Genomic DNA, 17,536 nt, shown 5'->3' with positions numbered 1-17,536 from the left:
AAACTGAGCTCTTAGATTCCTATGTGTGCTGCTGGCAGCACCTTAGTGACCCCTGTGTCCCCAGCCCAGTGTGGAGGTTACCCAGGCTCCAGGGCTGCACACTAACTCACCTGGAAGCTCTCAGAAGTCCCTCCAACTGGGTGTGGAGGGGCATGGGCCAGTGCAGGCTGCTCAGGAGAGTTTGCCAATGAGCTACAGTTGAGAACCACCAAACGGGATTCCCAAAGTCCCTTCCAACCCTACATTTAATTCTACCACAAGACCCCCAGTCAATTTGACTGCCCTTTTCTGATTCCTAGCTGGGCACATATATAACTAGTGTCCAAAATTCAGAATAATTTTTTTAGGTGCTTGGGGTGGAACCCAGGGCCTGGTGCATGCTAAGCAAGCACCTACCATGGAGCAGTTCGCCCCTGACCCCTCAGAGTCTGTACTGTTAAGTGATCCTCATAAAAATCTCATGTGGCCCATACAGTGTATTTTATAAGTGTGTTCATGTGCATGAGCACCCCACTCCCACCTCCCCTTCTCCCATTAGGATGGCGGCTTTCAGGACGGCCAAGCAAATGCCGGAGGGCTCTCATTAGTAATCATCCTGTCTACTACACTGTCGGTGAACGTGTTTCGCACTCACCATACAGTACATTCGTTTGCCAGGCCATCCAAACCACATCTGCCTGACTTTTGGGAATTTTTTCTTTTGCTTCTGCCTGAAGATTACAAAAAAGTTTGGCAATGAAAATAAAAGACTAAGCAAAAATATATAGAAAAATAAAAGATGGATTCAAGGCAAGAAACAAAATTTCTCACATAGAGGTGTAGCTCACTGGTGGTGTTTGCTTAGCATGTACAAGATCCTGGGTTCATCCTAGCACAGAGAGAACAAGAAGAAAGGGAGGGAGGGAAGGAGCTGTCGTAATTTAGAACACGAAAGAAAGAAAATGAAAGAAAAAAAAGAAAGAGAAAGAGAGAAAGAGAGAGAGAGAGAAAGAGAGAGAAAGAAAGAAAAGGAAGGAAGGAAGAAAGAAAAGGAAGGAAAAGGAAAGAACTTGTTCTAAATTTTCCAGGCAAGAGAAGGAAATAGCTGTTTTCTGGGCATTTGCTGCCACTCAGTCAAGCCTAGGAGCAGAGCGCTGGCTGGGCCCTCTCAGTCTGGGCCCCTTCCTCGCTCACACTAGTTACTGCAGAGATGAGGTATTCAGGCTACAGAGAGCTCTTTTTTTTTCTCTTGGCCAAATCAGCATGATCGAACATGTCTATAGCTAAACAAAATGACATATTGGCTTGCAAGGATCACCCACACCCTGGCATCAATTAAAAAGCTGAGCTGCTGCTGAGAGCCAGTTGGGAGAGGCAGCTTGGGCTCAGGGAGATGCCCCAAGGCATCTGTTGACGGCATTGTTTCTGCCAGACTTTGGCTGGGCTGCTGTGTGCCTTAGCTCATGTTCCAAATCTGTCACCAGAGGAATGCAGTGAGAATCTTGTTTCACTCTTCTTTTCTCTCTCACTTCACCCTTCCTCAGCCAGAGTCCATGGCCAAGGCTTGAAAACAGCAGTTTTGCATAAAGCAGGCTTTTCAGTGAAGTGGACGCACTTCCTGCACTGTCTCCCAGCACACATTTCCAGGCCCTGTTGCCCAGAGGTAACTGGTGCTGTGTTTCAGGACAGATGGGACTCACCTCACTCCTGGTGTCCACCACTGTCTGCTGACCCTGGGGACAGCAGAGAGCGCTGGAGCTGCCAGGGCAGCTGCCATGACAGAGCGCACGTCGGTCATTCCTGTGTGTAGAGTTGCCCAGGGATCTGGGGACTTGGGACAGCTCTCAGGGACCATAGAGTGCCCCTCAGCTCCACTCCCACAGGTGCAGAATGCGCCACCCGTGAACCATTGGTGTCTTCCTCACCTTTCAATACCTGCCCTGTAGGATTTCTTTTCCAGTTTTTCACATTGTAATAAATACACATGACATGACATTCACCATCTTAAGCATTTTCAATGCAAAGTTTGGTGATATTAAATACATTCATAACGTCAACTTCTCACTGTGTAAATTGGAAACTCTGTACCTGTTAAGTACAAATCCTCTTTCTGCCCTTTGCAACCCCCTGGCAACCACCATCCTATATTCTGACTTTCTATGAATCTGACCACTCTTAAGTATCTCATATAGGGGGAATCATGCAGTATTTGTCTCTTTATGCCTGGCTTATCACACTTAGCATAGTGTCATCGAGTTTCCTATGTACTGTCAAATATAGCGTAAGTTCTTTTTTTTCTGGCTGAATACTGTCCATCAGATGTATGTACTGCCTTGTGTGTGACCATTCACCCAGCCATGAGCCCTTGGGTCGCTTGTGCAGCTTAACTGTTGTGAATAATGCTAAGAGAACATCGGTGTACTGGGACCTCTGAGGCCCAGCCTTCAGCTCTCTTGTCACTAAACTATGTGCAGGTCGGCATCCTCATCTGTGGCATGATGTCAGTGATACCTAACTTCATGCCAGCAGAATCACGTGAGCCATGTGGGCTAAAGCACTTTGTAAATTATAAAATACTTTATGATGTTCATTTTGTGGAGTGAAAATTAAATGAGATGTTGAAAGCACCTTGTATGCAGTTAAACCCTAGATAAATGGAAAGAGATTGTGTTATTAATTGGTGCCCACCTCGAGAAGATTGCCATACTTGACTCAGAGTGAGAACTTGGGTTCCATGGGAGAGAAGGTTTGGCAGGAGAGGGTGCAGAAGGGATGGGGAGGCCCCTCTAACTGGGTCCCAGTGGGCTGCACCCTGATACTTCTTTAAGGGTGTGTGTCATCATCCATGGAGCTGTCCATCCAGAAGGAATCCCTGTAGAGAGCAGGGGTGTGTGGCGTCATCTGGCTTCTCAGGTGTGACACCCGCTTGCATGTACATGACTTCACCATGGATGACTGTAAAGATATTTTGGGTAAAACTACAGAAAGAAAGTGTGGAGCCTGTACCCTGAGCATGTCCTTTGGAGTCAAAGAAGACTCCAGCAGTGAAGAACACCCAGGCAACCTGGCCATGGGCAGGAAAGGAAATGAGGTTGCTCTTACCTGATGGCCATAAATCCCAGTGTAAAGCAAAGGAAAACAAGGCAGTTGTATTAGTCACTTTTCTCTTCCTGACACAAAATACCTGACACGCACAACTTAAAGGATGAAGTTTATTTTGGCTCATAGTTTCAGTGGGTTCAGTCCATGGTCAGCTGGCTCCAAGGCAGAAATGCATGGCAGAAGGGTGTGGCAGAAGAAAACTGCTCTACCCAGGGCAGCCAGGAAGCAGAGAGAGTAGGGAGGAACCAAAGAAAGATCCACTCCCTCTGAAGGCACGCTTCCAATGACACCTCCCCAACCAGGGACCACCTCCTAACAGCACATGCAGCTCTGAACTCTTCTGTGAATTAATCCACTGATGAGAATAGCACTCCATGTTCCAGTTGCCTTCCAAAAGCTCCACCTCTGAACACATGAGACTTTGGGGGGACCTTTTAGATGTAAACCACAACAGCAATGAAACTCGAATTGGCAGGAGGGAGCCTGTGCCAATGGGCCACTTCATGACTGGTGACCTGGCACCCTGGTTTCTGCATAAAGTGTCTGGAGGGACAGTGTGACCTCGGAACTACATCTCAGATGTTGGAAGTCACCTGGCGTGTCCATGGTGGTGGAGGAGCTTCCTGGGCTAGAGTTAGCTACAGTAAAGTTATGGATTTGCCTTAGTGAATATGTATTTCCATCTTGAAAGATGAGTTTAAAAGGTTTGCCCACCTAGAAGATATTTTGTTCTGATTTTACATTTTTTATTGTTGTTTTCTCCATTGTGAAAGTAGTAAGATGAGTGGAATTTGCTTTCCTCGCTGCAGAACTGAATAGCAATCACCTACGTGCACCTCTGACTAACAGCCTTGTTGCGGTGGAGCCTGTGACTGCCCTGCGGCAGCCTTGCTGTGCTGGGGTGGGCCACCCGCCGCCCGGTATGTGCTCTCGGTGCCTTCATGTCCCCTGTCCCCACCCTGCAGTTCCTCCCTCAGCAGAATCCTCAGACTCTGAGGGCTGGAGGCGGGGTGGCTCTCCACTCCTGAGGCCCGAAGCCTGCCTGGCTGGCTCACATTCCAGTCCCAGTTCTTTGCCTCCTGAGGCAGCTGTCTTCAGTCTGGTGAGCACAGAGGTGGCTCTGGCAAAGCCCCATTTAGGAAGATCCCGAATTCCATGCAAGAGCTAGGGCTGGGGTTCCTGGTGTAGCAGAACCGGAAAAAGAAAGGTGTAACTATGAGACCATAAGGCGTCCTTCGTCACTGGACCAGAGCTCTCTCCTGTCCCCTTCCCGTGGTCTTTACCTTCCAGAAGGTTTTCAACCTATGAAATACAGCAGGAACTGGAATTATACAAACAGGCTGCGTGTGTGTGTGTGTGTATGCATGTATGTGTATGTGTGTGTATGTTAAAATATTTTTAGAGCAGTTTTAGATTCACAGCAAAATTGAGCAGAAGACAGATTTCCCTATTGCTGCAGCCCCACCCACCAACCCATCTCGCCTGTTATCCGCATCTGCCAGCAGAGGGGACGTTTGTTCCCATCATCCAACCCACACTGATCCAGCGGCGGCCACCAGGCTCGCTCTCATGTTGTGCATTCCATGGATTTTGACAAATTTAAGATACCAAGTGGCCCGCCGTATCATACCAACTACTGTTATTGTCATAGAAGAACCTCTCTGCTCCACCTGTTCCTCCCTCTGCCTTCTGTGCTCCGCTAGCTCCTGGCGATTGCTGATCGTTGGACTGTCTCCAGAGTTTGGCCAGGCTTTTTAGAATTGGGCAGAGGTTAAGAATAATGGGGCTCGGGCCCGGGATTTAGCTCCCTGGTTCCGCTGCCTGCCTGGCAAGTGCAAGGTCCCGAGTTCGATCTCCGGTACCAAAAAAAAAAAAAAAAGAATAAAAGGGCTCTTTTGAGTCTCCAAGCACAGGGAGTCAGTCCATTTAACATTATTGTCTTTTAAAAAATGACGGGGTGTATTTATTGACTATTTCTTAATATGTGTGCGGTGTTAAAGATTCTTACTAAGTTTTGACACATTGTCCAAAACGGTATGTTGCTAATTTGGAAAGTTCCAAAAGGAAACATTCTTTAGCTTGGAAGTTTGGAGGTAGATAGAATTTCCTGAGCTCAGGTCTCAGTAGGACGATTGGGTTGTCTTTGGTTGGCAGCCGGACCCCATGAGTGGCCGACCCTCCCTAGAATCACGCTGCTAGACAGACCGGGAGGGAGAAGTGCCCTTAAGTCCCCAGGGGAAATGTTCTAGGAGCTCCAGGGGCATCAGCCTGTGTCCTTCATGTAAGAGTTTCAAGGTGGCTTTCAGACACTTCGCAGGTGACTTCCAGCTGGCTCGTCACGGCTTGAGAAAGTCTAGAGAGTTTGTGCCGTTTTCATTTTTAAATAGTGTAAACTTTTGTGAAATAAAATTGTAATACAGTTTTAGTGTAAAGTTACAGAACCTATCTTCTTGCGTAAGTGCCTTCTATCTGTACAAATATCATGACGGACGTGACAGGAGCAGATCTTTGTGGTAGTGTTTGAGCCTGGACCGCCATATTAGACAGCTCTCAACGTGACCCTGACTATCAGGTCAACAAACCAACAAATTAAACTTTGGAGGTATTTTCCCCTCACATGTGGAAACTGAGCTGAGTTTAAACCTCTTTTCACCTTCCCTTTCACAGCTCTAAAGAAGGAGCTAGATTAGAACGTAAGTCAGTAGAATGAACATTAGGCCTTGGCCATGAAGAAAATTTTTTTTTAAATTATCTGAATTTTGCTAAGGCTTAAAGTTTTACTAATCACACAAATTTTGCTTGAAAATCCACTAAGCTCCTTTTCCGAAAAGAAGGTTCTACCTCACAAAGCCCAGTTGCATATTTTAACCTTAGTTGTCTATGCTTATCATTAATTTGAACTTCATATGAGATCTTACAAAATGTACTTTCTTCCTGCATGCCTCTGAGGCCCCATAACTGGAATCCCTGTTTTGGAGACCACTCTGTTAACTGGAAGAATCTCAGTTCTTTTGAACAGAAATGGGAACCTGCATGTGTTGAGCTTTCGTGAAATTTCATATTCCTACAAGACTCTCTTGCCCCCCCTGGCTTGTAAAATATCCAAGTGGCTTTATTTTATAGGATATGTGTTTATTGCACTTTAACGCTTAAAAACAGGGACTATCACATCAGCAAAACCTCTTTGAGTGCCATGGACACACTGCCAGTTTCTGGGGCCACCATAAAGTGCCAGGAAAGTCACTGGGTGCAGCTCTGCCTGAGCCCTGCACAGCACCACAGTGAGCCAGAGCCCTGGCTTTCCCTGGGTGTGGGAGAGCCCTGCCGCCTGACTCCATGCAGCACTCCAGGCTGGCATGAGAATCTGGTCCGCTGCCTGGGCATATGCTATAGCACCTGGCACACAGTGAAAACTCACATACTTCAGAACTTTCTCAGTTCTGATGTCACCAGTGTTTTCAAAAGGGGCTCCGAGTGAAGAGTAGGAACATCTGTTCTTCACTGTGTGGGTTAATGATTGTTTCGTCTGATGTGAGGTTCTGAAGAAAACATTCACACAGCTGTAATGTTTGCACACAACACTTTTATTATGGTACATTATTGCGTCCGTTTTTATATAGAGACCTATTACCTCTTTTATGAGACTGCCTCGCTTTTATAAATGTTTTAGTTCATAATATGGACAATTGGAAATAGCAAACATCCTTTTATTTAGCTGATAATAAAACCTTTTGGTTTGGATTCATGAGTTGGATTCTTTAGCGCATGATCATTTTCTTCAACAGATATCATACAGAGGACACAGGGTGGGAGGATCTGGACCTAGGGAGGGTTGGAGCCCAGAGAATGGCAGAAAAGTAGGTGAAGAGAGAAGCCAGCAACCGAAGTCACTGGCGTTTGCAGAGCACTTGATATGTCAGGTCCCTAAAATACATTATGCCTACATGAAAGTGAAAGGAAATCATGTTATACTTATGTTGTATGTGTTGATCGCTAGAATTTAAACTTATGCAGTCAGAAAGTTGGTCTCATGGCATCCCCAGCCCCAGAACAAGGTTTGGCCTCTTTATAAATGAAATAATAAAATGAAATAATTTTATTTTCATAAATGAAGTAATTTACTGACTTTTAACTTTTTACATATTCTTGGACATATTCGAGCTGCTGTAAATGAAAATGTCCTGGCTGCAGTGTTGCTCCTGAATTAAGAGCAGCTTTGTGAAATTGACTTTGCAAGGTGAATTAATTTCTTTCTGCCACTAGGGGACAACATAGTGCAGTCAAGGAATGGGGTTTTTAAGGGATTCTTTTTAAAAGAAAGGTTAGTACTTTAGTGGAGACTCTTGGATGTGGATAATGGTAAGCTAAATCAGCACCAATATGCTGTAGTAGCATATTTTAAGCTTAACACACAGAGTACACATGTGTTCGGTTTAAAAATATGCCCATAAAAATAACATGATAATGTGCTTAAAAATAAAGTAGTATATAAATAGATAGCAAGTAACCATTCAGTGTTTTTGTTTTTGCAGTGCTGGGGAATAAACCCAAGGTCTTGCACCTGCCAGGCAAGTGCTCTGCCCCTGAAGTACACCTCACCCCTGATTTAGTGTGTAGTCATTTTAAGATCGCTTCCTGCCACCCTATCAGATACATCGCACATGTGATCTAATCATGAGAAGGTGTAGTGTGCATGTGAATGTGAACAGACACGGTCTCCAGATCTGATCGAAAGCCTGTCATCCGTCCTGGTAGTTGGCAGTGTTGATGTCAAGGGGAAATGCAGTGGTCCTAGGCCTGCTACACAAGCACTGGCTGGATGGGCACCTGCATAACTGGTATCCGTGGCTGGTTGAATGCAGAAGAGTGTATGAATAGTTGTCTTGTGTTGGAAACCTGTTGGACAGCCTCACTTAACACAGAAAAGCCCATGGGAGGGCCGTCGGGTGATACCATTGTTGTTAGGGAGAGTCAGTCACGGGGACTGTAAGAGAGGGATTTTCTTTTACAGTATGACATTTCATTAGAATAAACTCAACATTAGTTTCATCGACCCTGCTGGTGAGTTTGGAAATAATTGTTCTTGGATTACCATCTTCAATTTGCAGTTCTTGAGGTCCTGAGGCCTAGCCATGTACGAATAGTGGGGTGGACCCTGGCCACCCTGCGCCCTCAGCCCTCTTTTGGGGTCCTGCGTGCCTGAGCTTGCTGGTGAATTGGTGGTGAGCAGCTAAATTGTTTCATTTCCTTTTTCTCCTGCCTGGTCTCTGGCGGAAGTGTGGATTAGGAATCCACAGGAGCTGGCTGCTGCAGAAAAAAGGGGAAACAGGAGGCTAACTCAGCCTTAAATAATGAGAAATTAGCTGCTGGGACGCAGATCGACACAAAGGCTACCCAGGGAGTGGGCATGCTGTAGCTTCTGAGTGTCAGAGGGGGCCCCCGTGACTCTGCACCCGAGTCCTGCGCACCTGTCCGCCAGCTGCGGCTCCCCTACCCCCGCCTGGCCTACCTCAGGGGAGACAGCTGACTTCTCCGGTGCGGGGGCTGAGGGAAGAGGGCAGCAACTCTGCTTTCCGGGGTGCTTGCCCAGAGCAAAAGGCCAGTGTTCTGATGTTGAGAGTCCCACACCTCTTGCCCTTCTTGCCTTCCGCCAAAAACACCGAGACAGGAATTCCCAGTCACCTCCATTATAGACTCCGCTAGGGTCCCCTTGGACTGGGATAACCCTGGATTAATGAAAAGGACAGCATTTAATAGGCACCCGCTTTTCGTAACTCTTGCTTCAAGCACCCAACTCCATTCCTCAGAGATGCCAAGAACTGATGCTATGTTGGGGTCACTGAAATATTATTTTAAAATACGCTAATGTGAAAACAGTTAATATTGGACACAGCAGAAAAGGAAGGAAGAGTGAAATGATGAAGCTTTCAGCTTCTTTTTGTCACCAGAACACATTTTGGCAACATGTTGGGCTTATAAGTCTGACCTAGGTGTCCCACGAACTCTCTCCCCTGATGCATTGTTCCTATTTCCTGTACTCCGACCTCTCCCGATTCTGCTGCAGTTCAGCATCCCTGGGCTCTGTGGAAACTCGAAATGATGGTTCTGTTCAAACTGTCAGGACACACTGAATTCTAGTGAGCCCGGGGGTGGAATGAGAAAGAGACTGAGGGCTAAAAGCGAGAGGAGATTTGTGTAGTGATGCATGCGGTGTGGTCGTCACCCCAGATCTGTTCTTTCCCTTATATAGAAGTACGAGGGGCCCGGGTAACAGGAGCATCTCTAAGCCTGAACCTTCATAGAATCAAGGCAAATGAATGTGTGTATCCAAGCCTGGCTGACCAGCTACTCCGCTTCCTTCGATGAAAAGACAGAAACTTCATTTGGGGTGGCACTTACTTATCTTGTGGGATGCAGAGGCTCCTTCACCGCACCTGACCCAGTGACTCTTTTAAGCATCCAGGACAGGTGATCTATTTGCAGACAGTCAGTTGCTATTTTGAAGTTGAGGAACCTCAGGGAGTCATGTGCATGCTAAATTAGTCCCTGTAGAGATTGGCTTTTTAGTGAGTTTTCTGATGAAGCCGGAAAAGAGGCTGGGAGAGAGAAGTCAAAGAGGGAGAGAGAAGGTTCTCTTTGATAGCCTGGCTTGCCTGCCCCCTGCTGAGGTGATGCTTTCTTTAACCCAGCAAACTGAGCCTGTGGCTGGAATCCTCAGACTACACCAGCAGACTTCTGTTATTATGGAAATGGACTGAGTGCAGCCCTTTAAGAGCTTTTGGCAAAGGGTAACCCTTTGTCTGCCAACAGTTTGCCAGCCCAGAGAGGGGCACGGTAAACCGTGGGCCACCTGTGAGCCAGCCAGTCAACTTGCAGATGGCCTTATTAGGCAGGCCAAGGAGCTGGTGCCTGGGGACAGGCTGGCCGCACAGCGGCAGAGGCCCGTGTGCTGGGCGGAGCTGGAGAGCCTGAACCCTGGAGGCTTGGCCTCTTTCCAGTCTGTTAATTGCAGTGCTCTGTGGTGCCTGCAGCAAGCTCTCCCCTTGCTGGTGACACACCGGATGGTGTGGATGGGAAGCAGGAGGTCTGTATGCGTAGTCCTCGAAGTAATCCTGCAGTGATATTGTTTCAGCTCTGCTTAGTCTAAACTTCTAGGGTTCTGTCTCTCAGTGCACATAGGAAGAATTTCTCATCTGTGGGGGAACAGATGTATGTGCATGACAGGAGCGCAGGAAGGAACAGGGGAACATCAGGGACCTCAAGTTGGTAAAGGGCCTTGGCACTTAGTACAAAGGCCTCTAACTTCACAGGCCACATCCTCAGCTGGAATGTGAAGTCATGGAGGGTAGGAGCTCACTGACCACACGTCCTGTGCAGAAGGGATGTGTCCTGGAGGTGGAGTGAATGCAGTCATCCCCTGGTAGACATCGGTTCAAGGACCCTGCAGATCCCCAAACCCAAGCACCTTGGATACTGAGGTGCAGTGTCAGCGCGTAACTTACACACTGCACCGCACATCTCTGGAGAGTTTGTCATACCTCTTACAGTGCAGGTGCTGCACCAGGCATTGTGATACTGCACAGCTCAGGGAATGATAAGGAGGGAGAAAGTCTACCTGTGTTCAGCACACAGGGCTGACCGTGTCACTGAGGCAGAGGCAGAGGACTGGCTGAATGCATTCCAGGAGACAGGAAAGGCCAAATATGTGCAGCAGTGAGAGCCGGCCTTTGTCAGGTGAGGACTGAGCATCTGACCGGAAGGTTTTGCAGATAGTGGGAAGTGCCAGCCTCCGCTTCGCGTCTTCCTCTCATCACGGAGCCTCCTGTGTGTCAGGACCACTGCTTCCCTGGCTTTGGGATCCCTGCCACATGACATGGTGGCTGGAAGGTCATGCCTAGTATTTTGTGACCTGTGGAAGATTCACAGTGATGAATGCACATGCATTTTACTTGTTTTTCTCAGTGGTACTGGGGACTGAATCCAGAGCCTCAACTAAGCTACAGCCCCAAGCCCTTTTTTATTTTTCTTACTCTGAGGCAAGGTCCCACCAAGTTACCCAGGCTGGCCTCGAACTTGTGATCCTCAGCCTTCAGAGCAGCTAGGGTTAGTCATGTGCTGCGACCCCAGCAGTGTTTAGCTTTTACGTTCTTTTTATTTCACCATATTAGGTTCCCAGTCGGATGCTGAGATGCCGAGGGGTGCACGGGCTCCATGTGGGGAGGGCTGCGCTGGCACACGTGTGTTTCTCAGGAGGCACTGCTCACTACTGCAAGACCCACAGCACCATGTGCTTCAGCTGTGTCCGGGAGATGAGAATCTGAGTTTTCTTTCTTCCCTGCTTGGGCTTCAGAGCTGGCTCTGCTGTCTCTTCTCCGTGGCCGCCGGGCCCCTGTTAGCTGGCCCACCAGCTCATCCTCTGTTAAGCCCGGCCCGTCCAGCCCCCAGGCCTGGGCCGCCTCTTTCTGTGAGCTCTGTGCTGACCTCTCCATTCATGAACTGCTGTGGCTTCCTTCACAACCATGCTCCTGTCTCCCTCTCTGAGGAGCCTTCTCTGTCTAACTCACCCCATCCGATTACTCTTTCCTACTTCTTCTGGATTTAACGTCACAAGTGTCCCAAAATGATTGTGGTTTGTCACCTTTGAAGCCTTTCACAATCTTTGGGGTAGGGGCCTTCGTGGTAGAAGCACTCGGTGTGACTCGGAGTTCCGCCCACAGTTGCATCCTCTGCCTCATAGCTGATATTAAACTTCCCTGTTGGTCGTTTCGACACAGTGAAGAATGTGTCTGTGATCCATCCTTCTGCCTTAATCTTTCCATGCCACCCACCACGCTGTCAGCGCAAGACCGGCCCTCCGGGTGCTGCCCACCTGGGGACCAGCTCCGCGTGGGTGTGGGGGCCCCTGCCCTCTGCACCACTCAGAACACGTTCTGGAATCTGCTCTCAGAGCCTGGGTTATGTCTCGGGTACCAGCTAATGTGGCCTGTGAAAAACATCAGCCACATTCGGGATGGCGGGTGGCTGAGCACTTTCTGGCATTGCACACTCATACTGGTTGTGGTTGTCAATCGGTATTTTCGTTAAGATTGCCTTCTGAGGTCCGAGGGGCCCAGAAAGTACTCAAAGCTGTTTCCTTCAAGTCATTCAAGTGCAGCTGCAGAGCAGCGCGGGTCTGTCAGGTGTCATTTTATACATTTGCTCTCCGCCATCTGGACTCGGAGACTCATAAAATATTCTCCTATCTGGTGATTCAGCGCTTCCTTGCCGTCTGCCCATGTGAAAGCCATCAGGGGTGAGCACTGGCTGACGGGAGTTGGCAGAGGCTCCCGTGCTCCCTGGATGCCCTCCACATGTGGAGACCTGGGTCCTGTGGCTCTGACAGTGTGGGGAAGTGCACCTCGCCGTGTTCACAGAGGCAGCTGCAGAGTTTGCAGAGGATCACCTGGCACATTCATCAAGTCGTTGCCAAGGAGTCCTTTGTGGGTTTGCGCCAGGCACAGAGATTCTCGGTGCCTCCCTAAGCTGGCGGAAGTAGAAGGCTGGCCCCTCGCCTTCCCTGGGCTTTTCTTATCATGGCCAGATGCACACACGGCACGCACATTTGCATCCCAGCAGTCTGCAGGTGGAGAGTGCTCTGCGTTACCGTTCGCCCATCGCCAGCATGGATCACCCAGGACACAGCCCCACTCCCGGCCCCTGCCCACACGTTCCCCCGTCTGAATCTGTGACCACTCCAGGGACCCTAGGAAGGGGGCCGTGCAATATTAGCCTGATATTCTCAGCTGTGACCATGTTGTAACGTGTATTCAATGTCATTCTTTTTAAGGCTGGATAATATCTTATCGTGTGTGTGTTCCATCGTGCATTTTACTTTATCCTTCTCTTCTTACAGGGCGAGGGCTCAGACCTGGGCCTCCTTCACATCACTGAGGCACCTGTACCAATGAGCTGCCCCCTTAGCCCTCAGTGCACATGGAAAACAGGGAAGTGGGCTTCGTCCTTTATTCTTGTGCTGAGAATAACTTGACCATTCTCTGAGGTGCCTGGATTTTTCTTCCCAAGAATCATTAGCTATAGGTTCAAAATCAACCAGAGATCAAAATGGCGAGGGATAATTTTCTCTACAAATCTTAACATTACTCATTTGAACTTTATTTTAAAGACATGATAGGTCTTTAGAGAAATGCAGTAAGCCTTTGCTTCAAAAAAGGATTCTTAGGTATGGAAAAGCTGGTGTGGTTTTCTTTCAACACATCTGATAAAGAAATGGCTGTGAGTCGTAAAATACCTTATGGTCGAAAGCACTTTTGCCCCTTTCGTCCCTGCATATGTGGTCTGTTTTAAATTACCTGAAGAAGTGATGTAACACAAAATTTTCTTTGCAGACTTGGCCAAAATATTACTACCAACCCAAATTCACAAGGCATTTTGCAGGGCACACAGGAGGAGAATTGGACTAAAATAAGGAATCTGGAAGGTATGAATAAGCAGTGTGTGATACACGGGAAATGAAACGGACGAAATGGGCTGCGCACTGGTAGGATTACCTCACGTCAGGCAGCTCGGCCTCGGATTAAGGGTCGAGGTGCACAAATAAAATCCACCAGAGAAAATGAGAATATCGTTTAGGGCTGTTTCTGGCATTCAAAATACCCCTTTACTAGGCTGTAAAAATATATCTTTAACTTTGGAATTTCAGTGCAGCCGTCATCTTTAGAAGCTTATAGGCCATTTCATTAAGATCATTTCTGGGGCACACTTTTGTTTCAGAGATGTACCCGTAACTCACAACCGTGTACATTCAGACAACAGTCGCAATTTCACTCTGCCCCTCCCTGCCTGGATTTCAGCTCCTTTCCCAGTAGGCTTGGAGTGCTTTCACCTTTGTCTGGGAAGATGCTGTGGTGCAGGCCTGGGGAGGCCCTGAGCCCCATTCTTCTCTGCGTGTAGCTCCCTATGCGGGCTCAGCAATGGCTCCCGCGTGCAGTGATTCCTCTCCGTTCCCTCATTTCATCCTGAACTTCCTCCACGTTTTCCTCTCTGATTTTCTGAGGTGTCAGCAAAATATGTGGTGCATGTTTACATTTAAAAAGTTATTACAATAAAAGATGCATCACCTTAGTCCTCCTTGCCTCAGAGGCACTTACCCTACCCTTCTTACCGCCTTCTGAAGCACTTCTGGAAGTCCTCTTCTGAGAGTGTCTTTATAAGAAAGATCTGACCAAAAATAGGGGCGTGCCGCTGCCAAGTGCCATCCAACAGAAAGCCAGGATCGTACAAACATTCTGATGTTCCTCATCCCCTTACTCACTGATCTGGCACCTTCTGGCTCCACCCCAGTCAACATGACCATGAACGGTTAATGTTTTGAATCAGTTCCGACCATCAGGGTGGCCAGGATGGGGCAGCTAAAGACACCAATGAGAGAGGACTCCAGAGCTGCTGCAGAAAGAGGCAAGAACGATGAGATGAGAGTGTTTGAAGTGAGAGGGAGGATCTTGAGGGAGATTCGTGGCAATGTGTCTTTTTCCTGTGATAACTTGTTGAAATTTAAACATGCATCACGTTTTCCAATCCTACTGCATATATTGGCCAGCAAGAGATTGCTGGTTTACATTTTCAGTGGTTCATCCAGGCTGGCTGTTTATCCTAGATTCCATCCTATCTGTTTTCTCACCTGCAGATGGGCGCGGTAATAGGATCCCCTCCCAGCTATCAGGACAGAGTGCAGCCAGTGCCCTGAGCACTCAGCACTGTGATGAAGTGGAGGTCGAAGGGCCTTTCGCCTCAGTGTGGGAGAGAACGGCCCCAAGTGGCCAGTTGGGGTGCTTGGCAATTTCCCTGGCTCTTTCCATTCTCTCCTCCCCACGGGCAGTCCCCAAAGGACAGCTGTCACTTGTCTTCAGGGATGTTCACGTGTCCCCAGCATGTCTGATAGGGGAGTGGCGCCTCACAAGGCCTCTTGTAACCTGAGCTGCAGCAAGACCTGTGCAGTCTGGGCCTGAAGGCTCAGTCCAGCTATTCTTTGTCATCTGCCGCCTTATCTCTTGGCCTTGGCGATCCTTCTTTCCTGGACTCCTAGTGCCATTGTCAACAGGCGGACCTCAGGAGTCATCTTCCATTTTTACCTTACAGGATGTCCACAGGGAACTTCAAGCACAGAATTCCTGTTTCTTCTGCACACAAATATTCATTTTCCACATCAGCACTTTGCATTTTGGAAAGACACAGAGATTTTATTAGGAATCGCAAATTGAAGAAAGTAGCAACGTTTGTCCTTCTTGCCACCCGCTTAAGAAATAGAGTCAGCCAAAAGGAGGAGGAATTTAAGAATAGAAGAGATGTCATTGCTTGCCCACTTACTAGCTATTTGATTGATTTAGTCAACCAGCATTTATAGTTCTTTGCTTCTGAGCCAGGCACCGGGCTAAAAGTCCACCCAGAAGTGTGTCTCTGCTATTGCTCCTCGAGTGTGTGTAAGTATTTAGCTAGGTGGCAACTGAAGGTTTTTGAGTAGGAAAAGTTTGATTGATGACAGGGAAGCACCCGGGAGAGAAGGAAGTGTACAAAGATCATTCACGGGTGAATTCAGGGCTGGAGAGTTACCCACGTACTTCATGCGATCATGCCCACCCGATGTGTAGTCTGAAAAACACTGCCTTGTGTGTTATCAAGGATTGTGTGGTTCTCTGCATCCTCTCCTAAACTGGTAGCCACAAAAATGCATAAGCATAGAAAGCGGCTGGTTGCTGGGGCCATCGGTCCACTGGTACAGTCCTGTTCACAACCATGAGTTCCCGCTGGATGTTTAGCTGACGTCGAAGCCCTGGGGCCTTTAAGAGGCCTTGTTGCTTTCATCGCATTTGTGCTATTGTTTTGGTAATTACAGAAATAAATCACCCTTACTTGGATACTTTGGAAAATAGAGAGGACAAAGCATGAACAGCGTTCTCTCTGGAGTCATGAGATAATGTGTTGGTCTTTTTACGTCTTTCTGAATGAAGCATGTGTGTCTGATATAACACAACAGGAAACATTTTCCAAATTAGTAATTGAGTTTTCAAACCTGGTGTTGCCTGTGCAGATCACTTGCCCAATCTTCCATGTGTCCCTCTATGGAGACTGATTCCAGTTTTATGCATTTATTAACAAACCCATGGTAGTACCCTTGTGCCCATTCATTCTTTCCAATCTTATTTGTGGTACAAAATAATTGCATTCCACATGGGAAGTTGGTGCATGTGCATGGCACATCTTCACTCTCTGTTCTTCCATTTCCCCTCTTCTCTCCCGCCCCTCCTCTTCGTCCCCTTCTCTTTTTCAAAAGATCTGTCTCGCTATTTTCCATTACCTACTTTTTATTTCGCTCTTGGTTATATTTTGGGTTTCTCATATAAGAGAAACCATGCAATATTTAAGCTTGTGTGTCTGATTCATTTTACTTAACATCATGGTCTCAAAAAGTATGCATTTTGGGCCAGGGATTTAGCTCAATGGTGCTGCCACCTGCCACACAAGTGCACGGTTCCGAGATCGATCCCCAGCACCAAAAAGGAAAGGCTCTAAAAAGTATGCATTTTTCTACAAATGACTCATTTATCTTTCCTTATAGTAGAGTAGTACTCCAATTATATAAATACCAAATATCATATTTTCTTTATCTGTTCATCTGGTGGTGGACACATAGGCTGCTTCCAAGATTTAGGTATTATGAATTGTGCTGTTATAAACATGGATATGCATGTACCACTGTAATATGATGTCTTTAACTCCTTTGGGAAAATACCTAGAAGGGGAATGGCTGGGTCAAATGGAGTTTCTAACTTAAGTTTTTTGAGGAATCTCCATACTGACTTCCAATAGTGGTTGTATTAGTTTACATTCCCACCAACAGTATAGAAGGGCTCCTTTTTCCTGCAGCCTCTTGAGCATTTGTTATTGTTTGATTTCTTTTTGGGGGGGCAGGGGGTACTGGGGATCAAACCCAGGACCTTGCACTTGCAAGGCAGGCACTGGAACCACTGAGCTAAATCCTCAGCCCATTATTTAATTTCTTGATGATGGCCATTCTTTCTGGAGTAAGTTGGGATTTCAGTGTTGTTTTAATTTGCATTTCTGTAATGGCCAGCGATGTTGAACAATTTTTCATGTTTTTATTGGCCGTTTGTACTTCTTTTTCTGAGAAGTTTCTGTTCATTTCAGTTGCCCATTTTTTGATTGGGTCATTTATTTGGGGGGGTTCTAATTTTTTGAGTTGTTTCTATATTTCAGATATTACATCCTTCCATACTTCTTCAGAAGTGGAACTATTGTGTCATAGTTTGCTGAATTCTTCAAAACTGACAGTGACACTCATCTTTTGAGCTTCTCAAAAGTAGTGGGGGAACAGGAAATGAAGGAAGACCCTCTCTTTCCTCAAGAGCAGGTACTTCTGTCTACCCTAGGACTCCAGAAA

The 17,536-nt window shown here is 47.3% G+C and overlaps 1 protein-coding gene across 10 annotated transcripts in view; it reads left to right on the top strand.

Annotated features, from left to right (window-relative positions):
* The window catches only part of Svil (supervillin), a 209,241-nt gene that overhangs the window by 96,861 nt on the left and 94,844 nt on the right, over positions 1-17,536 (top strand). Inside the window, exon 4 of one of the 10 annotated variants that reach the window (XM_087207026.1) lies at positions 17,353-17,506. The exons of the other annotated variants lie outside the window; for them this stretch is intronic. The gene's annotated coding sequence lies outside the window, so the exon portion shown is untranslated. The remainder of the gene's footprint in view (positions 1-17,352; positions 17,507-17,536) is intronic. 10 annotated transcript variants of the gene reach the window in all.

The sequence above is a fragment of the Heterocephalus glaber genome, unplaced genomic scaffold (assembly GCF_053883595.1).
Source record: "Heterocephalus glaber isolate CG9 unplaced genomic scaffold, H.glaber_assembly_v1.0 deba00000738, whole genome shotgun sequence".
NCBI lineage: Eukaryota > Metazoa > Chordata > Mammalia > Rodentia > Bathyergidae > Heterocephalus > Heterocephalus glaber.
This window is presented reverse-complemented; position numbering and strand designations above follow the sequence as displayed.